The sequence below is a fragment of the Pongo abelii genome, chromosome 23 (genome assembly GCF_028885655.2).
Source record: "Pongo abelii isolate AG06213 chromosome 23, NHGRI_mPonAbe1-v2.0_pri, whole genome shotgun sequence".
NCBI lineage: Eukaryota > Metazoa > Chordata > Mammalia > Primates > Hominidae > Pongo > Pongo abelii.
This window is the reverse complement of record NC_085929.1, coordinates 36,870,035-36,884,629: the sequence shown is the minus strand read 5'-3', so window position 1 is coordinate 36,884,629 and position 14,595 is coordinate 36,870,035. Positions and strand designations below refer to the sequence as shown.

The window sequence follows — 14,595 nt, the reverse complement described above, 5'->3', positions numbered from 1 at the left end:
AGCCCACAGTTAAGCCTAGGGCATGGCTGAGCTGGGCCCAGGCCAAACACTTCTACAGTCCTCTACCAGCGACACCCACCCCAGCCCTGCCAAACACACCTAACTGCAATGCCCCCTGATTTTAAGAAAGGCTCCAAAGTCCTCCTCACTCATGATGGATTTACTAACACTAGTAAGAGTTGTAAACCAAAAATAAAATTCTAAGATCCCCCAACCAAACATCTGAATGGACCCTTCCTCTCGGCCAGGGGCATTGCAAATTTACCTGAAAGAGTAGTTCAGGCCATGATGGAAAGGGAGTGGGGTCAGACATGCGTCATGATACCCTCCTCCCTTTTGGAATTCAGGAAAAGCCGACCAACATGAACATCAACACAGACCCTAAGTCTGATAAGAAACGTTTACAGTCTGTTCTCTCCGAAGCCTGCTACCTGGAGGCTTCATCTCCATGATAAAACCTTGGTCTTGGCCCAGCGCAGTGGCTCACGCCTGTAATCCCAGGATTTTGGGAGGCCGAGGAGGGTGGATTATCTGAAGTCAGGAGTTCAAGACCAGCCTGGCCAACATGGCAAAAACCCCATTTCTACTAAAAATACAAAAATTAGCCAGGGGTGGTGGCGGGCACTGTAATCCCAGCTACTCAGTAGGCTGAAGCAGGAGAATCGCTTGAACCTGGGAGGCAGAGGTTGAAGTGAGCCAAGATCGCACCACTGCACTCCAGCCTGGGTGACAGAGGGAGACTGTCTCAAAAAACCAAAAACAAACAAACAAAAACAAAAAACCCTTGGTCTCCACGACCCTTATCCTAACACAGACTTTCTTTCTTTCTTCTTTTTTTTGAGACAAAGTCTAGCTGTTGTCACCCAGGCTGGAGTGCAATGGCACAATCTTGGCTAACTGCAATCTCCACCTCCTGCTAACCCAGACTTTCTATTGATAATTTCTTTCTATCGATAATAATTCTTTCAACCAATTGCCAATCAGAAAATTTTTAAATCTACCTATTACCTGGAAGCCCCTGCTTGGAGTTGTCCCATCCTTCTACATCAAACCAATGTAAATCTTACATGTATTGATTGATGTCTTATGTCCCCCCAAATTGGACAAAAGCAAACTGTACCCCAACCATCTTGGGCACATGTTGTCAGAACCTCCTGAGGCTGTGTCATGGGCACATCCTTAACCTTGGCAAAATAAACCTTCTAAATTGATTGAGACCTGTCTCAGATACTTTTGGGTTCACAGAGTTAATGCTGATGAAAGGTGACTGCACAGTGGACTTCATTTTCTCATCGGCAGGAAGGTGATAATGATGGCACCTGTCTCATGAGGCTACATAATGTGATGGAGGTTACATAATGCGATGCTTAGCTCAGTGCATGGCACACAGAAAGAGCTCCATCCACGTTCTCTGTGGGTGTCCAAGGGGAGGGCTGAGCGCGTGATGGAGGGGACTGTAGGACAAGATGATTCTGTCTTGGGGAGGGAGCCAAGCAGGGTTCACGGAGCGGGCACCGTTAGAGCTGGACCTTGAAGGCTGGGAAAAAAGGGAAATGGGATGGGGGGGCGGGCATTCCTGGCAGATGACATGGCCTGAGCAAAGGCAGGGAGGCAGGACGTGCAGGGCACATCCAGAGAATGAGGAGGACTCAGGGGAGGCAATAGCATGGGTGCAGGGATGTGTGTGGTGAGAGATGAGGCCAGGGGATTTTGAATGCCAGACTGATGTGTTCAGACTGGATCCTGGGGACCGTCATAAGCCATGAAAAGTATCGGGACAGAGGAGGGACTTGGAGAGATTCAGCCACCAGTGCGATCAGATCAGAATATTTCTTTATGCATTGGGCAATTAAAGAGTTCCCAAGCTTTTAGTTCACACAAATAAGACCCCAACAATCCTCAGATGCACATCTCTGGACAATTGTCCAATTAGTTCCTCTGAATAAATTCTTAAAAGTGGAATCCTTGAACCATATAATTGGCATTTTTTATATCTGGGTTAGACACAGATGGAACAATTCAATCATTTGCCCTCGAAGTGGATGTCTCTTGCCACAAAAATAATGGCCAGTATTTGTGGAGCTCTTGCTGTGAGCCCCACTCTGCCTGGATGCTTTGTGAATCATTTTGTCTGTAATCCTCACAACAGCTTCAGGTCATTACAGAGAACTGTGCAGAGAGAAAACCAATGCTCAGAACATTAGGTAACTTGCCCAAGGTCACACAGCCTATGAATCATCCCCTGACTGTGTAGAGGGTCATAGGCTGGAAGGGCAGTGGGCAAAAGCAGTCCTAGGCTGGGGGAGGTATCGGGAGTTGGGGGACTGCGTGAGCTTGGGTCAGTGATTTTAACTCTAGGAAACAGAGACCTAACAACATCCATCTCAAGATGAGGTTATGAAGATTATTATTATTATTTTTTGTACCTCATTTCTGTTGAAGGTTGTTAATATTAAATGAGCCACATCGCATGAATTGCTTAGAACAGGACCCGGTGCCCACTATGAGCAATTCACTAAGAGTTTATCAATAATCAGTTTGAGTCGGCCAACATGGGCACGTTGGGAGGTGCTCTGCCCTTGTGGTTATTGCTAGTATTGCGTGAAGATGGCCACTTGGGACCCAATTCCCAGCATGCTCTAGGACAAAGGCCACAAAACCCGGGGGTAGGAAAAGACCCCGCCCCATCCCAGCTGAGGTCTGCTCCATCCTCTCACACAGGGGATGGCGATTTTTCATCACAACCACCATCTGCCACCTCCTGTCTAGTTGACCTCTTGTACCTGTTTCCCCACCCATATAAATGACTTAGCACAGAACTCATAGCCACAAAGAATTGTATCTGGTTTCCTGCCCAGGAAAGAGGCAAGCTTTCCCTGGAGAGAGGGCTTCCCACTTGTACATGGATAGAGTGTTTGGAGGAGGTATTCCAGCTCTGTGGATGCCCCTTTAAGTAAAGTTGCCAGGTAAAATACAGGATGCCCAGTTTAGTGTAAGTATGTCCCATGCAACGTTAGGGGCATACTTCTAAAACATCCTTTGCTGTTTATCCGAAATTCACATTTGAGCACCCTGTTATTTGCTAAACTCAGCAACTATGCCTGGGAGTTTGGGGCAGAGGCAGGGGCTGGGCTGCCTGGGAGGGGGCAACTACCCATTCTGTGCCAGGAACCTGGGATGTCTCACTTCAGCCCTCCCAAGCTGGTGGGAGGAGTCTCTGTTGCTAGTCCCACTTCACCATGAGGCCAACGGCATCTGAAAGCCACACAGATGATGTGTGTAGCCTCCAGCATAGATGTGGGCTCCCAGAGGAGAAGCAGAGACCTCCACAGGCAGCTACTACAGCAATGGAGGGAGTGTTGGCCTAGAGGGAGCCCAGAGTGAAACCACTTTTGCAAAAATTGTAACAGGGAGAAAATTATGGCAGTGAAAGAGATATGATCTAGCCAAGTCCTGATCTTGCCCCAGGCCTTCAAGCTGCCCCTAATTATTCCTGGGCTTAGGCCAAGCTGACTTTGGGAGACAGTTTATAGTTTAAATGATAATAGCCCTTCTCCAAAACTCAACCACCTTTGCGAAGCTAATAAGAGACCACCAGGGTAGGAGAACAGAAAAGGCTGAATTCTCCTAAGGTATAGACATAAATGATAGCCAGTCATTATTCTGGAGGTCAGAAGATATGCAGCTTCCCCAAGTACTCCTGCAGCTAACATCATTATTTTAGAACCTAAGATTGGCCTTTTGTTGTTATTTTTGTCATGTTTTGTTTAGAAACAACTTTTATTTGGGTAACATGTCCCAAAACAGGTCAGTTAATAAAATAGATTCTAAAGAATATGGCCTTATGCACAGCCTTCCCTCCCCGAAAATAACCTTTGGGAATAGGAATTCCCTTTCCCCCTTGGGCTCCTCTAATTTATTTAAAAGAATGTTTTGGGAGATCATGTTTATCATCTGGGCAGGGGGGTGCCACGTCCATGTCCCGTATTCCTGGGGTACAGCAGTGGTAGGTGGCTGCAGCTCTCCAACCCTCTCCCAACCCTGGCCCAGCAAACATTTCTCTCCCATCCCAGGATCTGGGACCGAAAGAAAGAGCAAGTAGGCCCCCTCCACTGAGGTGCTGGGCAGGGCTCAGTGGCACATCACTGTGCTTTGAGAAAGAGGGAGGCGATTTGTTTGGCACTTTAAAAATAGAGTGAGCAAGGCCGGGCGCGGTGACTCACACCTATAATCCCAGCACTTTGGGAGGCTGGGGCAGGCGGATCATGAGCTCAGGAGTTCGAGACCAGCCTGGCCAACATGGTGAAACTCCATCTCTACTAAAAATACAAAAATTAGCCAGGCGTGGTGGTGGGCACCTGTAATCCCAGCTACTGGGGAGGCCGAGGCAGAAGAATCGCTTGCACCCAGGAGGCAGAGGTTGCAGTGAGCCGAGATCGTACCACTGCACTCCAGCCTGGGTGACAGAGCGAGACTCCTTCTCATGAAAAAAATATATATAGAGAGAGAGAGTGAGCAGGACTGGAGAGAAGATATCAAAATGGCAGGGAGAGACCATTTGGCGCTTGTCCCCTGGGAGAAGGGAAGAGGGAGATAGATACGAGAGTAGGAGCTAAGAAAAGTACAAGGGGTCCACTCCAAGTGACAGGTGCCGAAATGGGGTAGAACCAACAGGACACTGACTCTGGGTTTATGTCCTCTCTATCCCTCTATCCCACAGCAGCCGTGTGCCCACCTCCAGCCTCCCATGTCAGCCTGTCCCTATGTATTGTGTCCAACCTCTGATTCTAGCAGTCAAGTGTCTTCCCCAATCCTAACATCAGAGGCTTTCAAACTAGAGTGACTCCATCTTGAGTAGGGACTGGGTAAAATAAAGCTGAGACCTACTGGGCTGCATTCACAGGAGGTTAGGCATTCTTAGTCACGGGATGAGATAGAAGGTTGGCACAAGATACAGGTCACAAAGAGTTTGCTGATAAAACAGGATGTGGTGGCTGAGTGCGGTGGCTCACACCAGTAATCCCAGCACTTTGAGAGGCCAAAGCAGGTGGATCACTTGAGGTCAGGAGTTCGAGACCAGCCTGACCAACATAGTGAAACCCCATTTCTACTAAAAATACAAAATTAGCAGGACATGGTGGCACATACCTGTAATCCCAGCTACTCGGGAGGCTGAGGCAGGAGAATCGTTTGAACCTGGGAGGCAGAGGTTGTAGTGAGCCAAGATCACACCATTGCACTCCAGCCTGGGTGACAGAGCAAGACTCCGTCTCAAAAAAAAAACCAAAAAAACCCCAAAATAACACAAAACAGGATGTGGTAAAGAAGCCAGCCGAAAACCACCAAAACCAAGACGGCAAAGAAAGTGACCTCTGATCATCCTCATTGCTCATCATATGCTAATTATAGTACATTAGCATGCTAAAAGACACTCCCACCAGCACCACAACAGTTTATAAATGCCATGGAAACATCAGGACGTTACCCTATATGGTCTAAAAAGAGGAGGAACTGTCAGCTACGGGAATTGCCCACTTCTTTCCAAAAAAACTGATAAGTAATTGTTTAATATATGTTTTTTGTTTGTTTGTTTGTTTGTTGGAGATGGAGTCCCGCTCTGTTGCCCAGGCTGGGGTGCAGTGGCGTGATCTCAGCTCACTGCAACCTCTGCCACCCAGGTTCAAGCGATTCTCTTCCCTCAGCCTCCTGAGTAGCTGGGATTACAGGCATACACCACCGTGCCTGGCTAATTTTTTGTGTGTTTTTAATAGAGACAGGGTTTATCCATGTTGGCTAGGCTGGTCTCAAACTCCTGACCTCAGGTGATCCACCTGCCTTGGCCTCCCAAAGTGTTGGGATTACAGGCGTCAGCCACCACACTCAGCTTATGCTTGAAACTACCATTGCAAAATTATAACTGAGACAGTGAAGGAGATCTGAACTAACCAACTACATCTGCTTTTTTTTTTTTTTGGAGATCGACTCTTGCTCTGTTGCCCTGGCAGGAGTACAGTGGCACAATCTCTGCTCACTGCAGCCTCTGCCTCCTGGGTTCAAGTGATTCTTCTGCCTCAGACTCCCAAGTAGCTGGGATTACAGATGCCCACCATCATGCCCAGCTAATTTTTGTATTTTTAGTAGAGACGGGGTTTCATCATGTTGGCCAGGCTGGTCTCGAGCTGCTGACCTCAACCTCAAGTGATCTGCCCACCTCGGCCTCCCTTAATGCTGGGATTACAGGAGCTCCACCACACCCATTCTCATCTTGCTTCTAACCTCCAAGTTGTCCTTGTTCATTCCTGGGCATAGGCTGAACTAACTTTGGAAGGAACTTAGTTTATAGTTTATAGTTTAAAACAAAGATGATAACAGCCCTTTCCCAGAACAAACCTCCTTCTTGCCTGGAGACTAGACTGCCTTCGTAGGACTAACAAATTACCCAAAAGATTATAAATTGTGGTTTAGGAGTCGTGCAGCTGGAGGCTACAAGATTCTGACCCTCCCCAAATTGCTCCTGGGGGTAACATCACTATTGTAAAGCCTAAGATCAGTGCTTGAGATATTTTGCAGACCCTACACTTGATGGATCAGCTGGCACCACACAGATCAATAAACTGGCTCATCTGACCTTGTGGCCCCCACCTGGGAACTGACTCAGCACAAGAGGACAGCTTCCACTCCCTATGATTTCATCTCCAACCCAACTAATCAGCACTCCTGATTCACTGGTGGCCCCCTACTCACCAAATTATCCTTAAAAACTCTGATCCCCTAATGCTCGGGGAGACTGATTTGAGCAATGATAAAACTCCAGTCTCCCGCACAGCAGGCTCTGTGTGAATTACTGTTTCTCTATTGCAATTCCCATCTTGATCAATCGGCTCTGTCTAGGCAGTGGGCAAGGAGAACCCGCTGGGCAGTTACATGATCAAGAAATAACTATAAGTATACTCAGTCAAGCAGCCCATGCTGCTGCTCTGTCTATGGAGTATTCTTTAATTCTTTTACTTCCTTATTTTTTTTTGAGACGGAGTCTCACTCTGTCACCCAGGCTGGAGTGCAGTGGCACAATCTTGGTTCACTGCAACCTCCGCCTCCCGGGTTCAAGCGATTCTCCTGCCTCAGCCTCCCGAGTAGCTGGGATTACAGGTATGCGCCACCACGCATTTTTGTATTTTTGTATTTTTGTATTTTTAGTAGAGACGGGGTTTCACTGTGTCAGCCAGGCTGATCTTGATCTCCTGACCTTTTGATCTGCCCGCCTTGGCCTCCCAAAGTGCTGGGATTACAGGTGTGAGCCACCGCGTCTGGCCTTCCTTTACTTTCTTAATAAACTTGCTTTCACTTTATGGACTCACCTCGAATTATTTCTTGTGTAAGAACCAAGAACCCTCTCTTGGGGTCTGGATTGGGACCCCTTTCTAGTAACACTAATGTCCTCGATCATGTCTCTAGTGACTCAACCATCTCTTGTTCCTTGGGGCTGAGACCAGTCTCTCTTGCCTGCCCACTTCCCTCTCATGGGTCAGATAGTGCCAAAGGCTCCATCCTTAGCTCCTAGAGAAAGCTTTGGTCCTCAGAACCTCCCTTCCCATTCCTTCCTTTTCCCCACACACTGGGGCAGGGAGGGAGAACAGGGGCCTCTCTTTCGAAGCCCCCTAGATTTGGATGAAGAGCAGGCCAGTGAGCAGGGCACAGCCTTCTAGGAGCAGAATGACCTTGAGGATCCTTTGCTCAGAAGTCGCCAGCTCCTGGGCAAGATTTCCAGAAAGGTGGTATAGAGGAAGGTGCCAGCCACCATGCCCTCTAGCACAGACTGGACCAGCTGGTGCAGAGGCCCTGCTAACTGCCAGAGCCACACCCAGCCGGATGCCTAGAAGTGTCATGCACGAGAAGTGGATCCCACAGCCAGCCACCACCTGTAACCCCAAGTGGCTCTGCAGCAGCTGCAGGGACAGGCTGACAGCCACGGTGCCCTTGTGGAGCAGCAAAGCCAGGCACAGCTCCATGGGCCAAGCTCCGTCTCACTGCAACCCCTTGAACACCGAGTATAGATCCAGGGAGAAGACCAGTACATGGGCACGCAGGGCTAAGGGGGCTGCTGGGGCTCCACTCGCCTGTGGGACCCCTGGCCCTTCATGAAGATCGGCTTTTTGAGGTATCTTTTTTTTTTTTTTTTTTGAGACAGAGTTTCTCTCTTGTCGCTCAGGCTGGAGTTCCATGGCATGATCTTGGCTCACTGCAACCTCCAGCTCCTGGGTTCAAGCAATTCTTCTGCCTCAGCCTCCCGAGTAGCTGGGATTACAGGTGCCCATCACCACGCCCAGCTAGTTTTTGTATTTTTAGTAGAGACAGGGGTTTCACCATGTTGGCCAGGCCGGTCTCAAACTCCTGACCCCAGGTGATCCACCCACCTCGGCTTCCCGAAGTGCTGGGATTACAGCACCATGTATGTGTGAGCCATCGTGCCTGGACTTTTTTGAGGTATCTTTTCAGGCTTTTTGTATGTCTGACACCTATGGTTCCACCTGGACCTGCCAACTGCTCCTGTGGCCTCACCCAGAAGTGACTCAGCATGCAGGATCATTTCCCACACCCCATCATTGCACCCCAACCAGTCAGCAGCAGGCCCCATTGTCTAGCCACCCCTGCCACCCTTCCCCTAAACTACCTTTGAAAAACCCTAGCCCCTAAATGCTCCAAGAGACTAATTTGAATAATTAAAAAACTGCAGTCTCAGTGGCTCCTGCTTGTAATCCCAGCACTTCGAGAGGTCAAGACAGGAGCATCACCTGAGGTCAGGAGTTCAAGACCACCCTGGCCAACATGGTGAAACCCCGTTTCTACTAAAAATACAAAAATTAGCCAGGCCTGGTGGCACATGCCTGTAGTCCCAGCTACTTAGGAGGTTGAGACAGGAGAATGGGTTGAACCTGGGAGGAGGAGGTTGCAGTGAGCCGAGATCACGCCACTGCACTCCAGCCTGGGTGACAGAGCGAGACTTCATCTCAAAAGAAAAACCAAAACAAACAAACAAAAAACAACTCCGGTCTCCTGTTCAGCCAGTTCTGCGTAAATTAAACTCTTTCTCCACTGCAATTCCCCTGTCTTGATAACCCACTGGGCAGTTACAAGAGGAGCTTCCCAAGCCAGTTAGAGGGGGTCAGAGGTCACCTTGGGTTGGGGAGTGGGAACTGAGGGAGGAGGGGGCTGCAATCAGGGTAGGGCTGGTGAACCTGCAGGACGGGCTGGGGGAAAGGCGTGGAAGGGAGTGTCCCAATAGGAGGGAACAGTATATGAGAAAGCCCGGGTAGGAGAAACACCAGATCTAAGGACCCAAAAAAGGACAGAATGGCTGAAATGAAGATTTGGGGTGGGGCAGTGAGAAGGGTGTGTATGATAGGGGCGTTATCCAGATCACCAAGGGCCCTGAGAGTCACTGTGAGGGTCTGGACTCTGTTCTGAACATTTTAAGAAGTGGTTGGCCAGAGGGAACATTTGGAGAGGAACAAGCTAGAGGCTGCTACCATGATATATGTCTAGAGGGGACAGATAGGAGATGTGGTGCCGGAGTACTGGGGACAGAAGCTACAAGAATAAGCGGGAGCAGCCAGGGCAGAGAGAGGAGGGCCTGAGCCCAAGCTCTTAGCACTGGGGTGACAGCAAGAGAGGTAGAAAGAAATCTGGAGGGAGAGCTCCAGATAGCCAGGAGTCAGTCACAGCTGAGGCTGGCTTTCCCTTCTCCCTACCAGGCAGTTTTGGGGAGGGAATAACAGACCAGGCTTGAGTCTTACCTGTGACCATATATGCTGGGAGGCCTTTGCCGGGGCACTTGCCCTCTCTGATTCTTAGAATGTAAGTCTGGAATGGGGAGCAGTGTTATCTACTGTGAAAGGAAAATAAATCTGGGGACCCCAAAATCACTAAGCCAAAGGGAAAAGACAAGCTGGGAACTGCATCAGGCAAACCTGCCTCCCATTTTATTCCTAAATAAGGTAGCTACAAGGATTAAAAAGCTACATACCTCATGCACATTTTGCCCACAAGGAAATTCCTTGTGGGCCTCAAGATTTTTACCCTAAAACAGTTCTGTTGGATTTCACCCTGGCAATGTAAATGAATAGCTGATCTTCACAGGTGCGGGACAAAGGACAGAACTCAAAGTCATCCCTCTGCTCACCTGAGACAAATGCATACCTGATTGCTTCCTCTGCCCTATTGTTTATGTAAAAATGCAGCTTCACTGGGCCAGACTAAAGCATAAGTGACTATTCCTCTATCCCCCTCGCCCCCCCTGCTCACATGTAAATTGTGTATTCAGTGAAAGGCTGATAAGGACCCAAAAGAACACAGCCTTTTATCTCTTATCTACCCGTGACCTGGAAGCCCCCGCCCCACTTCAAGTTGTCCTGCCTTTCCAGACCAAACCCATGTACATTTTACACACATTGATCGATGTCTCATGTCTCCCTAAAATGTATAAAACCAAGCTGTGCCCCAACCATCTTGGGCACATGGCATCAGGGTGAGGCTGTCACAGGTGCGTCCTTAACCTTGGAAAAATAAACTTTCTAAATTGATTGAGACCTGTCTCAGATACTTTTGGTTTACACTACCTACCCTGTAGGTTAGCAAGAGGGTCAGAAGAATGGTGGTAAACCACAGGCCTTTCCAGGTATGGAGACCCTGCCTTGTCAATTTCCATGGTATAAATGTGTCCACCATGGCCTATTTCAAGCGTCCCACATAAAGCGATACACAGCAGCACACGATAATGTGGTCTTTCCACCAAACAGAATAGATGTAAATAAGCTCCCAAGAGCATAGATGATAGTAAGGTGTAGTAAAATGATTACGAGGCAACAAGTTTTGAGCATTTACTTTGTTTTTAGTACAATGTATTTAAATCTAAGTTTATATCATTTGATCTTTTTATATTGTTTATTTATTTATTTTTTTTGAGACAGGGTCTCACTCTGCCGCCCATGCTGGAATGCAGTGGCATGATTACGGCTCACTGCAGCCTCAAACTCCTGGGCATAAGCGATCCTCCCATCTCAACCTCCTGAGTAGCTGGGACTACAGGCGTGCACCACCACATCCAGCTAATTTTTATATTTTTTGTAGAGACAGGGTTTCACCATGTTGCCCAGGCTGGTCTCGAACTCCTGGGCTCAAGCAGATCACCTGCCTCGGCCTCCCAAAGTGTTATAATCACAGGCATGAGCCACCACACCAGCCTACATTATTTAATTTTTAATAATGGCTGTGTCTAACAACGAACTCATAAAATTCCTGAAAAGCTAACAATTGGCTGTCATCCCTACCAGCCAGCTGTGACATGCCACTCACTGGTCTACAGGCAAAAGGATGTGCAAAGTAAACCTCCAATGGGCCCTCCTCTCTGTCATCCTCAAGAGGCTCAACCTCCGCCCTAGGGGGCTGCTGGGCTTCTCAAACATTAAGGGGCAAAGGCAGGAGTGCTCTGAGCCCAGCCTACCCAAGGCAGCCACAGATTTGGAGGAAAAATGCACTTCTTTCCACCCCTTCCCACCTCTGCCTGAGTCCTGCCATGCCTAAGACAGTATCCCCAACAGTGGCCCCTGTTCTGGGGACCTCATGTTCCCAGCCCTTCCTCAGGAAAACCAGAGAGGTAAACTCATTGGTGAACATCTCTTTATTGGAAAATCCTGGTGGGTGTGGGGGCTCCTTAGACTCCGGTACCTGGACCTGCATCTGGACATGCTTCAAAGCTCTGGGCCCTGAGCCAGCAGTAGTAACGAAAGACACAGATGCCCATCCCCAGGGCAGACAGCAACACCAAGAGCAGAGTCCCTGTTACCAGTGTCAGTGAGCTGGGAAGACTTCCATATATAAGAGGGAGAGGCTAGGTAGGGCCTGGAGAGGCAAGAAGTGCACCAGCAGAGGCAGGAAGTGCACCAGCAGGGGAAGGAAGTACACCAGCAGGGGCAGGAAATACACCAGCAAGGGCAGGAAGTGCACCAGCAGAGCCAGGAAGTGCACCAGCAGAGGCAGGAAGTGCATCAGCGGGGGCAGAAAGTGCACCAGCAGGGGCAGGAGATACACCAGCAGAGGCAGGAGGCGCCCCAGCAGAGGCAGCAAATATACCAGTAGCAGCAGAAAGTGCACCAGTAGAGGCAGGAAGTGCACCAGCAGGAGCAGGGAGGAGACAGGATAACAGCCCCCATTACCCAGAACCATGTTGTTCACATGGGAGAGGGTGCAGGGATACCGGCCTCGACTGGTGCCTATGTGACCTCAAGCCTCAGTTTCCCCATCTATAGAATGGGACCTGATTGTGTCTACTGCATGGGATTATTGGGAGGATTAAACAGAAAAATGGAAGCCCTGGCCCCTCCTTTGGCAGGCAGGCAACAAAGGCAGCATTTATTAACAATATCCAGTGGGCAGCAGTTACTGTTCTTCTGGATAAGGAGGCTCAAAGGGGTAAGTGGCTTCCAAGGTCATGAGGTAAGCAAGCTTACAGCCAGATTGCCTGAGGTTTCAGGCTCTGCCCTGGCAGGCCACAAATGAGGGCCCAGGGAGGAGGGGGAAGGGAGAAGGAGGAAGCCAGAGCCTGATTCTACAGGGACTGCCAAAGACCCCTGGATGTGGAGCTCCAGTGTCTCTCACTGTGAAGGGGACCTGGAGAAGAGCCCAGGCTACAAGAGAGGGCTCCCTCGCTTGTCTCCAGGCCCCCTAGAGTCAGAAGCCTGACTCAGTTCAGAGGACAAGTCAGCCTTCTGTCACCTGATTGGAAGCCTTCTCTGTCACCTGATTGGAAGTCTTCTCAGAGGCCTGATTGGAATCTAGAAGCCAAAGACATCAAAGACAGTTTTAAGACACAACACAACATCCCCTCACACTCCCAACATACACAGCTATAAACTTCTGACCTTCTACTATTTGCTTACTGATGCTGAAAGTTGAGAGAATATGAAGCTATTTTTTTCCAAGGAGAGAAAAGATAACATGTTGTTTATACTATGATATGAGTGACTACAAGCCTTCTCTCTCCTCTATGAAACTCTCAGAAGGGCATATATCAAGGGTTATGTGGGTGGAGATGAAGGGGTCTCCAGATATCTACTTAATGAAGATTACATGAGAGGCTCAAAAGTGGCAGACCAATCTAATGCTCTCATTTTGCACTTGGGGAAACCAAGGCCCAGAAAGGGAAAGGATTTGCCCAAGGTCCCACACAGTAGGAGCCTCTCCAGACAGGGTCCAGAAGCCAGGACTCTCCTTGGTTCTGATCAATGGGCACCTCGAGTGGGTCTTTGTGGTCCAGGCCAGTGTCAGTTTCCTCAGAGGTCTTTAGTAGCAAGATGATGTCTTCTATAAGCCTGTTCATGCAAGGCTGTGACTGATTCCCTGGGCCAGCTGCCTCCCTTGCCTCAGAGCCTACCTCCACCCTCCACACCCAAATCAGGGGCCTCCTACCTGCCAAAGACCTTTGAGAGGGTAACCAGGGGGCCAGGCAGGTAACCTCACAACTGTCACACATACTCCCAGGGAGGCATCCAGAAGTTCTTACCTAGAGGTGAGGGATGGAGGTGGTCAGTGCACCAGAGATGGGAGCTAGGGGTGGCATGGACCAGACCTGCATTTAACAAGCAAAGAAACAGGGGCTAACAAAAGGTCAGTGACTTGCCCATGATGTCACAACCAGCAAGAGCTGGAGCTGGGATTTGAACCTGGGTCTAGGTCACAGTCCAAAGTCTCCATTCCCAGTATACCTCACACTGCCCACTCTAGGCCAAAGCAGTTGGGCTGGTGGTCCAGCCAAGCATGGGGAACTATTGCAGAAATTCAATCTGAGCTATTTTGAGCCTCAGTTTCCTCACCTCCCACACAGTTAAGTGAGGTCATGTACATCAAATGCCAGTTACAGGGTAGGGCATGCAGTACACCTTTGGTGAACATGACTCACCTGTTTGTGCCCCTGTGGAAGGAACAGGCCTTCTTGGTAGCATCAGATGAGACCTTTAGATTCCAGAGCAGCAGCTTGCGATTGACATATACCTGTAAGAACAGAGACTCAAGCTGAGGAATCTTTGGAAATTACGGGTGGCAGAGTGGGGAGGGGGTCATCTGTTTCCACTCACATCAGCAGGAGTTGACCAGTAAAGCTGAAGGCCTGGAAGGAGAGCTCCAGTCTCTTGGGGACCTCTTGGGGCACGAAGTGGGAGTGGATGTTCTTGCCGTTCACCAGGCACCTGGAAGGCCCAGGTTGGAAGGTCAGCAGGGCCAGACCCCTGAACTAGGGTCTGGTCCTAGCCCCAACACCACCATACACCATCATTTGTTGAGAATTCTGCATGCCAAGCACTGAGCTAAGCATCACCCCATTCAATCTACACAGTAGGCTTTGAAGATTCTGGCACTATCCCCATTTTACAGAAGGTCAAACAGAGGTTCCAGAGGTGAAAGGGCCAGTAAAGCATTCTTGCTCCCCTGGCCTAGAAAGGACTACTCAAGAACGCCCAGGGAGCACCGTCTGGGCATCTGTGCCTTCCAGCCCTGGAAGGCTCTCAGCTTCTGTCCCAGCCTCCCCAGAGATATCATCCACTG

General features: G+C 49.3%; 1 pseudogene; it reads right to left on the bottom strand.

Moving 5' to 3' along the window:
• Positions 1–7,443: 7,443 nt before the first annotated feature.
• On the bottom strand, positions 7,444–12,222 carry LOC103888960 (zinc transporter ZIP1-like; annotated as a pseudogene).
• Positions 12,223–14,595: the final 2,373 nt, after the last annotated feature.